This window comes from Pan paniscus, chromosome 8 (genome assembly GCF_029289425.2).
Source record: "Pan paniscus chromosome 8, NHGRI_mPanPan1-v2.0_pri, whole genome shotgun sequence".
NCBI lineage: Eukaryota > Metazoa > Chordata > Mammalia > Primates > Hominidae > Pan > Pan paniscus.
The window spans coordinates 87,437,987-87,449,918 of record NC_073257.2 but is presented as its reverse complement, the minus strand read 5'-3'; the positions used below and the strand labels follow the sequence as shown (position 1 = coordinate 87,449,918).

Here is an 11,932-nt window from a genome sequence, read left to right as displayed (position 1 = left end):
ATGGCTGCATAGCACTATGAATGTGTTTAATAACACTGAACTGTACATTTAAAAATGGTTACAGGCCGGGTGCGGTGGCTCACACCTGTATTCCCAGCACTTCAGGAGGCCAAGGCGGGCAGATCACCTGAGGTTGGGAGTTCGAGCATAGCCCAGTCAACATGGTGAAACCCCGTCTCTACTAAAAATCCAAAAGTTAGCTGCAGTCCCAGCTACTTGGGAGGCTGAGACAGGAGAATTACTTGAACTCGGGAGGCGGAGGTTGCAGTGAGCTGAGATCACACCACTGCACTCCAGCCTGGGTGACAGAGGAAGACTCCACCTAAAAATAATAATAATAATAATTGTTACCATGGTAAATGTTATGTGTACTCTACCACAATAAAAACAATTGAAAACATGAATGAAGACGTTTCCAATAGATTCCAGCCCCCAGTCTTCGAGTTGGCCCTGATGAAGTCTCAGAGACAAACCATTTTCAGTGTGCCCTATCCAAATTCCTGACCACAGAAACTGACATAATAAAATGATTTTGAGTGGTTTATTATGCAGCAGTAGTAACCGAACAATAGGGGCAAGATGGTCAGGACATGCCCAGAGGCCTGTGGGCAGGAGGCAAATCTAGGGCTGGGACTGGTCCATGACTCAGTTATCACCCTCTATTATGCCCTGGCCCTTCCTCTCCCCCAGCATGGCCCTCTGTCCCACCAGATTTTATTACGATTCAAAACCAAGCCTTGCCCCTAACATAAACAGTCTTTGCTCCCACTCCTTCTCACCTTGGAAATCTGCTCTGGCCCCCCAAGTAGCAAGAAGTATTACAAGTGCAGGAGTTGTACTCATAGGAAGATTCACCCTCCAGGGCCGCCTTCTTTCCATAGCCCTGAGGCAGTCTGTCTATGCCTCCAGCCTTCCCCATGGTAACTCACAAGAGAGCTGGGCCAGTTCAGAGAGGTCCATGGAAGTGGACCACTGCTGACAAAGCCAGATCAGCCCCCCTCAACCAAGCGCCTGGTCCCTACTGTACCTGGTGCAGGCAGACCACAGAAAAAAACATGGATGCCTAGATGGAGGGGAAATTAACACATGCAGCAAAGTTTAGGGAAAAATACTTTTTGTTCTATGACTCCCATTGAGACCCCCACCCATGAATTCAAAGTGTCAGTGAATTTCCCTCTTTATCCTGAGCCCAGTTTCCCATTGGCAACTGTCCTGCATCATCACAGGTTCTGAGTCACCCCCTTACCCTGAGTTGTTCCACAGCCCACCTGCTGGGATTTGTGGAGCAAGCTGGGGCTCTGCAGGCCAAGTGGGTCCAGGTGGTGGCAAATCGGAGTGTCCACTATATCTGTGACTGGTGAGTGGCAGGGAGCCCCAACACAAAAGGCAAGGTTCAGCTCCCAGCTGACCCCACTGGAGCCTTTGGGAAGCAGTCTGATTTGTTACTAGATGACTTGTTGCTGCTACTGTTTGGGAATTGATGGCTCAAGAGTTCTCCATGGTGATGGAGGACAGCGTGGTAAAGGCCTTGAACATGTAGCCCAACTGCACAGACTTCACCTGCTGCCCAGGTCCCGACATCATCTCGCAGTTCTGAGGCCCCAGGCCCAGGCACACTTCCTCTACTCTTGTCTTATCTGCCTAGACCTAGGCAGTGCACCTCGGTCAAACCTTGGCTGGGGCCACCCCATCAGAACTTTGCCCAAATTTCTGCAATTAACACTTCCGGTCATTAAATAAATAAAAAGATTATGATCTTGCTGCCAATGTAACTGTGGCTCTCTTGAGACAAATCCCGACAGGGCAGGATCATCTGTGTTTGAACTCAGTGCCCTGTGTGGCTTGGCTCACAGCTATGGCTAGTGCTGGAATGTCAGAGCCATCCATCTCCACCTGCAGGGCAGTGATGTTTTCCTCGCTCAGCCGTGCATCTCCTTTCCTCTGGACAACACCATATCTAACCATGCACAAGAGTGGGAAGGGGCCCCGGCAGACTGACCCCAGTACCCTATCCTAGACAGTGAATGGTCCAGGGTTAAGCACATGTCTCCAACTTGGACAATTGGAGTCCTTCCTCAGGAATTTGCAACTAGACTCAGGGATAGATATCCTTCATCCTCCAGGGGCATGGATATGAGGTCATAGCTTTGGCAGCCATGACCTGATGTGAGGAAAAGCTGGGTGGAGGGAATGAAATCAACACGGAGCAGCAGAATGAGGAGGGAGACCTGGACCCTGATCTTGTCGGAGGCCCTGGTCCACTCACTCCTGCCCTGCTCAAGGCTCACTCTGTTCAACCTACCCTCAGGAAGCCTTAAGTCACAGGTCCAGAAAGTATCACAAAGGCCAGACCCTGGTAAGTAGGTATGGGAGGGTAGGTAACAGGAATGGGAGACTGAGGAATGAAACGGAAAGCAAGCCCAGAAGGAGAGAGTAGAGGGTGGGCTCCAGGGCAGGCTGGAAAGAAAGCCAGAAGGGGGGTCAGGAAAGGATGGGGAGCAGGCATGCATCCAGGCTGGTAGATGGATATGTCCCCTAGGACCAGGGGACAGCAGCAACTGGAAGATGGGAGAGAACATAGTGTGCTTGTGTTCAGATATTGTAGGGGAGAAGCCTGTAGTGGGGAGAGACGTGATAGAAGAGCATTACAATCTCCCTGAGCTGGGACCAGGGAGCTGCAGCATGGGAGGTGGCAGACTGGTAGCAGCCACCCAACAGATGGTCACCACCATAAGCACAAGGAGAGGACCAGGACCCCCTCCTGCTAGGATCAGAAGCTGACCATGCAGAGGGCACTTCTGACCCCACGGGGACAGAGACAGACTGGCTCAAAGCAAGTAGAGGCTGCGGAGTCCCACATACCTGTCTGGCATCCTTCCCAGCTGACCCACCTGCAGATTCCAGGGTCATGCCCCTTCAGCTGGAACCTCCACATCAGAGTACATGAGACACCAGGATCACACCTCACTCCCAGTGGTGGGAGCTTAAAGAACACAAAAAGGTTTGCAATAGCTGCTAGGAGTGTCATAAGTAAATTAGAAAGACACAGTTCACACACAACTATGAGGATGTGCAGCTTCAGTGGAGGAGGCCAGCACCTTCTGGAGAGGCGATGCAGCCCCTCTGTCTCAGCCCTGGCCCCCTGGAAGCCCTGGAAGCCAGGAGGTTGGTGTGGGACACCTTTCCCCCAAAAGAAGAGACAATACAAGGAAGAAATGGCAGCAACACTGACCATATACTGGGGGCTTCTCATGCACCAAGTCTCTTCCCAGCATCAGATGTGCATCTCAGTCAGGCTTCACAGCACCCATATGAGCAGGTACAATCCATTATCCTCATCTCACAGAAGAGAAAACGAAGACACAGAAAAGCTAAGCAACTTGTCTAAGGTCACAGAGAAGAGAAGAGGCAGTTTTCTGGCTCCGTTCTATCTTGCTCCAAGGGTGGAGAAGAAAGCAGGAGGAAACCACGGGAACATGACCCATGCCAGTGGGGCTCATAGAGAAACATGGGCTCCACACACAGACCCACAGCCCTAGCCCAGTATTTAATCATGTAGTGGAACTGCCTTATATTTGAGTAAAAACATAATTAAATTCAAGTAAGTTTATTTCTTAGCTCCAGGCTCTTTTTTTTTTTTTTTTTTTTCCTGAGACAGAGTATCGCTCTGTCTCCCAGGCTGGAGTGCAGTGGCGCACAATCTCTGCTCACTGCACCCTCCGCCTCCTGGGTTCACACAATTCTTCTGTCTCAGCCTCCTGAATAGCTGGGACTACAGGTGCGTGCCACCAGGACCAGCTAATTTTTGCATTTTTAGTAGAGACGGGGTTTCACCATGTTGGCCGGGCTGGTCTTGAACTCCTGACCTCAAGTGATCCACCTGCCTCGGCCTCCCAAAGTGCTGGAATTACAGGTGTGAGCCACTGAGCCCGGCCATCCAGGCTATTTCTGAAAATAGTTCTATACCTATTCCTATGGCTGAGCCCACCCGATACAAATGAGAAAAAAAAAACTCAAGACCCGCTCCCTCAGCCGCAAAGCCAGGTCTAGAACATGATTCTCTTGTCTCCTTCTCTGGTGCTCCCTGCTGTCTCCTCCATGGACACAGACTGCCAGGAGGTTGCCATCAGCTACAGCCTAATGTTTTCCCCTTCCAAAGGACCCCTTGGGTCCTCTCCAGCAGTGTGCTGGTCAATGCTTAATGACCAGCTCTTCAGGAAAATAAACAAACACGAAGACCTGACTTGTAGCATTTGCCATTTTCCATAGTGTAAATATTCCTATCATGTCAGTGTCCGGCTTTCAACATGATGTCCCTGAATGGAATCAGGAGGACTCACCCACGTCACCGTTTCTCCCACAGTTGAGGAAGGATTCCAGATTAGCAGGTGCTAACTGCAAGGGCTTGCAAGTCAACTTAACAGTCTCTCTCCAATTTAGTTTGAAGTCAATGAGTTCACAATCCATGGAGGCTCAGAGTGGGAGGGATGCTGAGAGCAGAAGAGAAAAATCTGTCTAGGAGGGCATCTGCTGCCAAGCAGACCAAGGCACCAATGTCATTAACTAGAAATTCAAATGATTCAGAATGAATTCAGGAAAATCTGGTGTCAGGGTTTAGAGCATAGACTCTGGAGCCAGATGGTATGGGTTCAATTTCTCACTATCTGTGAGACTTTGGACATGTAACTTAACCTGTCTGTAAAACGGAGATGGTACCAGCACCAACTCTGTAGTGGTTGTGAGAATTCAATGAGAAATGTGAACACAAAGCTTGCAGCACAGTGCCCGGCACATAATAAGCACTAATAATAACAAATAATAAACACAGATGTTAGTTATGTTGATAAGTCAGGGTTGTTGGCTGTTATTATCATTTAAGTGGAGATGGAAAACAAACCATGATCAATAAGTAGTAATGGATCATTGGACTAGAAGCTCCATGAGGGCAAGAACCTTGTCCATCTTGGTCAGTGTAGTATGCCTGACTTATCTATTAGGTAGGCACTCAAATATTGGTTCCATGTTGAATATTAGGATTATGGCATCTAATGGTGCTTAAATACTTGTATTTCTTTAGCTCTTGCTTTAATTGCATTCTCTGTTTAAAATAACCACCAGTAACCCCAGCTAATAGTAATTGTATTTTTAGAGTCCATTTGAGTGTAAATAAAGACTGACCCTCCCCTTAGTTAACCACACCCATGGAAATCGCTGGGCAGACTATTATCCAGACACTACATCCACCTGGTGGTGAGACCATCAACTTGACGGTGAAGGGCCCAGATGAAACCCTTTCTGGTATTAGCCTTACACACTCCACACCTGGAAGCGACAGACATAGCTAATCCCAGCCCAAGCCCTGACCCACCACTACCATTCCCTGCATCAGGTCCAGGAATGATGATAGAAGGTTCTGGACCTGGGTAGGGGTTGAGAGAATGTTTTTCTTCTATTTCTGCTTTGCTCCCTTCCTGTCCTCTCTTCCCCATCGCCCTCCAGTCCCCTTCCCCCAACCCAGTACCCTTCCCCATTCTCCAGAGCAACCCTCCCCCCCAACCCCCACTCCCCGCCCGCTGCTCCCTCTGCTGGGCCTCTCCTCCCTACTGTCTGCTCTCGCAGGCTGGTTTGTTATGGCATGAAAGATGGCTCCGTGGAATAAAGATGTTTCCCCTCTGATGAGCACATTTGCAGAAGGTATGTCAGAGATCCTAGGGCTGGGGTTGGGCGGTCTTTCAAGAAAGTTGTTTTTCCCCCTTCTTTCCTTCCCTCCCTTCTTCTCCCTCCCCTCTCTGCTCCCTTACCCACCCCCTCCTTCTTTGCTTACTTATTGGAAGAGTAATAAATATTGGTCAGACAGGCCCTTCTCACAGTTACAAAGCCTACCTGTAAGCGAGCTCAATAATTAGCAGTCCTGAAGATGATATATGACTTTCATTACCCTTTGGGACTGGAGACTAAATGAGGACAGAGCTAATTGCCGTGCAAAGCAGTTTGGCATGAATGAGAAAAATGCAGGCCCTGTCTCCTGCCAAAAAAGAGCCCTATTGCTGCTCTGATCTCAAGGCTGGTTTCTGCCGCAGGAGTTCACTCGGTGTCCATAAATCACAGGCTGCTTACAGCTGAAGCTGCCCTGAGTCGTCAGTGAGCTGTACGCTGAATGACAGATCCCAGCCGACTGCATTAGAACTTTAACTCCCTCCTTTCTTCTCCTCCTCCTCCTCCTCTTCCTCCTCCTTTTCACACTGACCAGAAAATTAAACCCAGACTCCTCGGAGAGGGTGGCAGGAGGCTGGGGTAGGGGTGGGGGCGGTTGGCTTGGGTTGGGTTCCCGATGCCCACGTCCACCTGCTCCCTCCCTGCACTCTGTCTCCCCCCTCGAAACATACAGGGGACGACAGTTCTCTCCACCCTCAGGAAGAGGCAGGCCCCTCCTGGAATGCTCCAGGCTGAGCTTTTGTCCTTGGTTTGTCATCGAGACAAATGTGGCCTCCCTTCTGGCCTGCATGTCTGTCTCTTCCCCCACCACTCTTGCAGGAAATGCTTCTCTTCTCTTATAGGAGGAGGACTGACACCAGCAACACTTATGTCTGCTGCTGACAAATGTGCGCACGCCTTGGAGGGCGGGGCCAGGCAGGACAGAGCCGCCCATGACAGGGGGACACCTCCTGGTAAGATTTTCTTCTCTATCCCTCACACCTGCCCCTTTCATCACTCCTCAAGGAGCCCTGCTTCTGAAAGTCCCGGGTGGGAAACGCACTAATGTGCAAAGCACCATCCTTGTCCTCTTCCATCCAATTCCCTGGTGAGTAAGGGAGCTTCCCTCCCTGTGCTTTTCTCCCTTCCTGGCTTTTCTAAGGGCAGTCACATAATTAATTCTTAGAACTGTCCAATTATATTTGACACTTAATTTAAAACTCAAGGTTCCATAATGCAAATCTTCTCCTGGTAAGAAGGGTGACATGCACATTGAACATGTAGGCAACCTGACAGGTTGGAGGGGCAGTTCTGTGTGACTCCCAGAGAGGGAAGGGAGCTGACTTTTATTGAACACCTACTTTATATCCAGTGATTTCCATCGATTACCTCACTTCCTTCCCACAACCCTATGAGGCAAGTACTGTTACTGCATCCATTGTGCAGACAAGGACACCAAGACCCAACACGACTAATTTACCCAAGGTCATCCTGTTAGGGAAGAGCCCAAGCTAGGATTCATGGTCTTGAGATCTTGAGAGCCCCTTATGTCTTTGTGCGATTCAATTCCTCCTTCAAGGATGAAAGCAGGAATCCCCGAAAATGGAAACTTCCTTCCCATGAGGGTGGGAGTCAGAGGCAGACTCCGGCTGCACATCACAGAATGCCTAGCTACAGCGGCTTACTTGGTGCAGGTTACTTGTCCCACATACCAAGAAACCCAGAGGCAGGGCCATCCAGAGCTGGAGCAGCTCAGTGATGACTTCAAGAACTGAGACTCTTTCTATCTTCCTGCTTCACCATCCTTGCATTCTAACTTCTTGCATTTTGGTTGCAAAGAGACCTCTGCAACACAAAGCATCGTATCTTCAGTCCAGGGAGGGAAGAGGGTTTAAAAAAAAGGGATAAAAGGAATTCCCCCAGCCAAGGCTTTGTCTTTTTATTTGGGAAGAGGAACCCTCCCCAGCAGACTTCCCCTTGCCTGTGATTGGCCAGATCCCATCTCTCTCACCTTCTCCCCACCTACACCAGTTGTTGGCCAAGGGAATGAGTTGTCATGACTTGTTTAGACCAATCATGATTCATCTCCTGGGACTGGCAGACGGCCCTTGATCTTTGCCTCCCTAAGATCAAAGAATCTCCAGTTGCTAATTAGGCAAGTCACATTGTTAACAGGGAAGGAGTGGGGATGGCTGTTGGATATGCAACGGACAGTGTCTGCCACACCCAGCTCTTATCCTTAGCCACCTCTTGGTCTGATGGAAGAGACCTGAGTCCCAACTGGAGAATGACTCTGATATTCTGGGTATGTGCACAGACAGCTTTGAGGAGTTTTGGAAATTTGGTTCCCTTCTAAGCTACCACTATTTCTGGGGTCTGCCTACCTCGACACCCCTAAGGGGGAGGGGGAGAATTTGTGCTTTGTCCTCTGGACCCGGGTCTATTGATCTATGTGTGAGTGGACAGGGGTGACCCCATGATCACTCCCCCATGTGTAAGCTCCAGAGCAAGCTGTGGCCTCTGCTTGGGACAGACAATGTCCTGAGTGGTTAACTCTGGAAACCAGTGTGCCTGGGTATCAAAATGAGAGCCTGGACATCTTATCCATACATCTCACACTCCTGCTTTGTAAAATCATTGGGAAGGGGGTTGTTCCCTTCCCACCTCCATCTGCAGCTGGGGCATGACAGAGCATCCCCCAGTCGTGGTACTCATGGGGAAGTTCTTATCACTGTCTCCTTCCTATTCAGCTGGGGGCAGATTCACTTGCTAGGAGGAGCATCTGTCAGGAAGTAGGCAGGAACCAGGCGGCACACTCGACAGGAACGTGCTCATCACCTGTCCCACAGGATTACAAAGGCCATTTCTGGGCTCCTGGCTGCCTCGCTCATTTACCCCAAGACTTCTGATACTCTCCAAATCTTCTTCAGGTGTCTCCTCCATGCAGATGGGAAGGCTGGTAGGAGGTTTCTGAGTCCTATAGCCCCATCTCAGGCCCCTCCATGTGCAAACTAGGTCACATCTCTCTTTCCTTGAGGCCCCAGTGGCTTCCCATATTCCTGAGACTAAAACTCAAACTCTTTACCCTGACCTACAAGTAGAGTGACCGTCATCCCAACAATATTATTAGGAGAGCGACCTTTCAGTTTCAATGCATTCTAGTCTGGATGATAAATTACAAGGTCACCCTATCACACAGCAGGCTTTTTGTGTCCCCAGCCTCCTCTCCTCCAGCTGGCTCTGCTTACCTGCCTTGCTCCAGCCAGGCAGAGAAGTTCCCTGAAGCAGCCACGCTCTCGCCCACCACATCACCCTCATGCACAAGTTACCTCCACCTGGAACATTCTACCCCGGTTTCTTCCCCTGCCTAATTTCTACTCAGCTCTCAGGCCTGATTTAGATGTTCCTTTTTTCAGAGGAGTCCTTTATGGCCCATCAACCTTAAGTTGGGTCCTCCCTCTCTCCTGTCATACAAATGCTTATTTCTCATAGTGCCAGAATCATCAGTTGTATCTGTTTCCCCCACTAGATTGTAAGCACCATGAAGGCAGAGGTCATTGTATCTCCAGAACCTAGCATGGGGCTGTTGCCCCATAACCATATGTTTTATGAATGAATAAATGGATGAATGAAAACACAGTGTTTCCCATAAATGCACACACACACACACACACACGCATACACACCCCTCCAAGATACCAAGCCCACCACAATCATCTCCAGGGAGATGTAATTCTGGCACAATCTGAGCTTCCCAGCAGCAAAACATGCCATTCTGAGTTGCTTACCCCATGAAGGGTTCAAACAAGGGCCATCTGTCAGGAAAGGAGACACATGGACTGAGGAATATTGCCTTGCAGGCTTCTGAACGATGATTGATTCTCATCCTCCCTCACACAGGACAGCAGCCAGATTACCTCCAACTCCAGACTACCACATTCAACACCACAGTGAACATCTCTGTATGTGTCCCATTATGGTCTCATGTGAAAATTCCCCTGGAATAGAGATGTCCCAGGTAGCTGAATTGATGGGCCATTGGGGATGTATATTCTTAATTGAATTAATCCCCCTTTTTTATTTCTTTCTTTTTTTTTCTTTTGGCTTGTACAAGTTCTAGAATTCTTGGACTGATTATCCATCTTGACAAAGGAGGCCTTGAATCAAATTTAATCTGGTAAAAAAATAAATATACCTTTCTTTTCTGCAATAGACTAAATGTATAGTCCCCACAAAATTCATTTTAACCCCCAAGATGATGATGTTAGAAAGTGGGGACTTTGTGAGGTGAATAGGTCCTAATGGTAGAACCCTCATGCATAGGTTTAGTGCACTTATCAAAGAGACATCGGAGAGATCCCTTGTGCCTTCTGCCATGTGAGTTATAGTGAGAAGACAGCCATCTACTAGGAATCAGAACGTCATCAGACACCAAATCTGCCAGCACCTTGATCTTAGATTTCCCAGATTCCAGAACTGTTAGAAATAAATTTCTGTTGTTTATAAGCCACCCAGTCTATGGTATTTTGTTATGGCAGCCCGAAAAGACTAAGACATATGCCAAGCACCATAGGAAATGTGCTACCTGCTATAGACACATCTTCTATGTGCCATTATCCACCCTTTAAATAAAGGCCTTAGAATGAGCTGGGCAATGGAGGTGGGAAATGTCAACCTTTGCCTACTCCTTGACATAGGGAAGGGGAGCAAGAGAGAAAAAGGAGAGAGCGCTGGTAAAGGCTGGATCTTCTGGGTGTATAATAGCTCTCCTGGAGACCCATGGAAAAACCCATTGTGTAGAACACTAGGTTGTGCTCCTCCAAGACCTGGGCTGGGCTTATAGCAGCAACCAGACCCTTCCCAGTCCAAGAGAGACCCACACTTCAGCCAGAAGCCACAGGTGGGTCTCCAGAGCCTATGGGATCACTGTGGAAGGGAAGCGGGAGGCAGAAGCCCAGATCAGCACCAGCAGAGTCAAAACAGAAAAGCCCTTCTGGTTAGGAAGACCCTATACTGTCTTCCTAACTAGAACTACAAAAGGCAATTACTTGGCTCATCTGCACCCTGTACACAGCCAGCCCAGGCCTGATGGACTCGAGTGTGGACATCAAGAAATGTAGCAGGATGATCATGTGGGTGGCATGGAGTTTCCCCTGAGCAGGAAAAAGGACAGACTGTGTCCCAGCCACAGACAGCTTCCCAAACTCCAGCAGAATGCTTTCAGACATGCAGACAGATGTGCAGACAGACATGCAGATAGATTTCCAGATAGATACGCAGGTACATGTGCAGGAAGATGTGCAATTGGGGAGGACAACTATGGGCACAGAGATGTACACCCTGTCATATAAAGTGACTCTTCTTCCAGCCACCTCAGTCTCCTCCAGCACAGCTAGCCTCTCAGTTTATCAGCACTATTGCCGAAAGCAAAAGAGCATCGAGGGCCTTCCATTTATATCAAGGCAGAGTAACAGACTGATTCCCCTTTCCCTCCCAGCCGAAACAACTAAAACACCATACAAAATATAGGAAATTATTTTCTTATCTTTTCTTTTCTTTTTTTTTTTTTTTTTTTTTTTGAGACTGGGTCTTACTGTGTGACCTGGGTCACCCAGGCTGGAGTGCAGTGGCACAATCACAGCTCACTGCAACCTCCGCCTCCGAGGCTCAAGTAATCCTCCCACCTCAGCCTCCTGAGTAACTGGGATTACAGGAGTGTACCACCATGCTCAGCTAGTATTTTTGTATTTTTGTACAGATAGGGTTTCCTGAATATTCCTTTATCTACTAAGGAAATTGAATTTGTAGTTATAAACTTCCCCACAAAGAAAGGCACACACAGACACACACACACATACACACAGAAAACTACAGGCCCAGATGACTTCTCTGGTGAATTCCACCAAATGTTGAAGGAAAAAATGACACCAATTCTACGCACTCTTCCAGAAAATTGAGGAGGAGATAATACTTCTAATCTCATTCTATGAGGCCAGCATCATTCTGATACCAAAACAAGAAAAGTATTGACCAATATATTAATACTTCATGAACCTTGATGCAAAAATTCTTAACAAAATTTTAGATAATGTAATTATTGTGTACAATCATTGTACATATTGTAATTTTAGCAAATTACAATACATAAAAATGATAATACATTATGACCAGGTAGGGTTTTATTCCAGGGATTCAAGGTTGATTTAACATTCAAAAATCAATTAATGTAATACACCGT

The 11,932-nt window shown here is 48.2% G+C and overlaps 1 long non-coding RNA gene across 1 annotated transcript; it reads left to right on the top strand.

Annotated features, from left to right (window-relative positions):
* Positions 1-5,580: 5,580 nt before the first annotated feature.
* On the top strand, positions 5,581-10,286 carry LOC117974640 (uncharacterized). The gene is made up of 4 exons (XR_004664720.2): positions 5,581-5,694; positions 6,558-6,668; positions 9,809-9,871; positions 10,018-10,286. It is a non-coding gene; the product is annotated as an uncharacterized LOC117974640 (long non-coding RNA).
* Positions 10,287-11,932: the final 1,646 nt, after the last annotated feature.